The sequence below is a fragment of the Silene latifolia genome, chromosome 10 (assembly GCF_048544455.1).
Source record: "Silene latifolia isolate original U9 population chromosome 10, ASM4854445v1, whole genome shotgun sequence".
Classification (NCBI taxonomy): domain Eukaryota; kingdom Viridiplantae; phylum Streptophyta; class Magnoliopsida; order Caryophyllales; family Caryophyllaceae; genus Silene; species Silene latifolia.
The window spans coordinates 5,056,426-5,058,591 of NC_133535.1; the positions used below are offsets into that span (position 1 = coordinate 5,056,426).

At 42.6% G+C, this 2,166-nt stretch overlaps 1 non-coding gene across 1 annotated transcript; it reads left to right on the forward strand.

Annotated features, from left to right (window-relative positions):
- The first annotated feature begins 681 nt into the window (after nt 1-681).
- On the forward strand, nt 682-788 carry LOC141610395 (small nucleolar RNA R71). The gene has a single exon (XR_012528306.1). It is a non-coding gene; the product is annotated as a small nucleolar RNA R71 (small nucleolar RNA).
- The last annotated feature ends 1,378 nt before the right edge of the window (nt 789-2,166 follow it).

The window sequence follows — 2,166 nt, forward strand, 5'->3', positions numbered from 1 at the left end:
CTTGACCATTGGTTTTGATTTCCAAAGTTATTTCTTGGGTTTGGGAGAATTCCCCTTGGTTGAGCAAAACCGGGTGGATTGGTTTGGGTTTGTGGTTGGAGATGTTGGGGGTTTTGAACATTGGTGCTTTTGTAACTAAAGTTGGGGTGGTTCCTTAACCCGGGGTGGTAGAAATTGGTATTTGGATTGTAGACATTTGGGTTGTTGTAAGGAGGCCTTGGTGGCCTAGGATTGTTGTTGTAGCTTTGAAAAGCGTTAACCTCTTGAGCATTCTCTTCATAGGCACCATTGTAATTGTTGCCACACAAGTCATATGTATGACCACTTCCTCCACAAAGTTCACAACTCGAGACTTGAGCAACTTCTTCCATGGGCGGCCCAAATGAGGTCCCGGCTTGGTTCACTTGATTCCTTGAAAACTTCTCAAATTGCTTTGTGAGCAAGTCGAGCTTGGCATTTGTATCGGAGTTGGAGGCATTTTCCTTAGGGAATTTCCCGTTTCTTCGTAGCATGTTCCCTCTAGAACCATAGTTTGCCTCCGAGTCTACCATTTTTTTGATCAATGCCGTGCCCTCTTCATCATTCAAGTGGTCAAAACCTCCCCCCGCGGAGGCATTTACCATCTCCTTAGTTCTTGGTAGTAGAGTTTGGAAGAATGTTTGAGTAATGTACCATTCCGGTATTCCATGGTGGGGGCAACTTGCTATCAAATCTTGATAACGGTCCCAAGCCTCACCTAAGGACTCCCCATCCTCTTGTTGGAACGTATGGATCTCGTTGCGGAGCATCGCGGTCTTTGAGGAAGGGTAGTACTTGGCCATAAACGCTTGAGCCAAGTCATCCCAAGTAGTGAAAGTGTCCGGTGGGTGAATGTTCAACCACCGGTCCGCTTTGCCCGTCAATGAAAACGGAAACAACATCATTCTCAAGGTGTCTTCGGACACCCCATTCTTCTTCATCATTGAAACTTTCCTCTTAAATTTCCGGAGATGGGCATGGGCATCTTCCTCAATATGACCTCCAAACAAGTCCTTCTCAACTAACCCGACTTGGGCGGGATGCATTTCAAAGTTGTTTGGGGCCAAAGTGCCAAAGTTGATGGGATTACATGAATCATTATGGTTAGGCCGGTTATGATCTCTAAGAGCCATTTGTGGTGGGTGGTTTGGTTCTTGATGTGGTGGTGTTTGAGGTGGACTATTGTAATTAAGGAAGTTATGAAAGGGGTTTTCTACTAAAGTCTCAATTGTGGTATTTGGTTGAACCGTAGTTGTTGTATCAAAACTTTGTGGGATGTGTGAGTTTGGTTGATCAATGTTTGCTTGGGTGGAATTGTTCCTCACTCTTTCAAGGGTCCTAGTCCTCAAGGTCCTAAAAAGCCTCTCGGGGTCGGAGTTGAATAGGAGAGCTTGATGATTCCTCCTAGGCATACACTTGGCAAATCGTAAGTCTCCTAGTGTTTTTACACACTAGGGAAAGGCAAAAATCACACACACTCTACAAACAACAATCAACTACTAAAGCAAAATGACAATTGAGACAAGATTAAAGCAAAGACTCTAAATGAAACTAAGCATAACCTAACGCCATCCCCGGCAACGGCGCCATTTGATAAGTAGGAAATTTGTCGTCTACTCCCTATATCAAAACTAATTGTAAAACCCGAAAAAGCGTAGTATTTAATCGGGGTCGAACTCAAGGACGGCGGGGGTTGCTACAAAGTTCAATTACGAGTCAAGTTTAATCAAAATTAAGAGTAAAGGTTTTGGTTATAATCACTAGAGCAAAAGACAAACAAGATGATGATAATGAATACGGTTAATTAAAAGCTAGGGCCTTCGGGGTCATCAATATGGGTTAGGGGCAAACATGAAGGTCAAAAAGGGTCAATGGTGATAGAATAACCTAAGATGAAGAACCAATGTCTTGGGTATCTTAAGGGTGGCTACTAATTTTCATTAAGCATCCATCCTCTCCTAACATACATCAAGACTCCCAAAAAAAACTTTCATTCTAAGGAGAATTAAGCAATAAATGAAGAAAGGCCAAAGCTTTCACTTGAGCAAATCAACAAACACCTTGAGTGCAATGAATAGGAAAGTTAAACAATTTCACCAAAGACCAAAATGTTCAAAGAATCATGCCCACAAATCCCATAAAGAATCA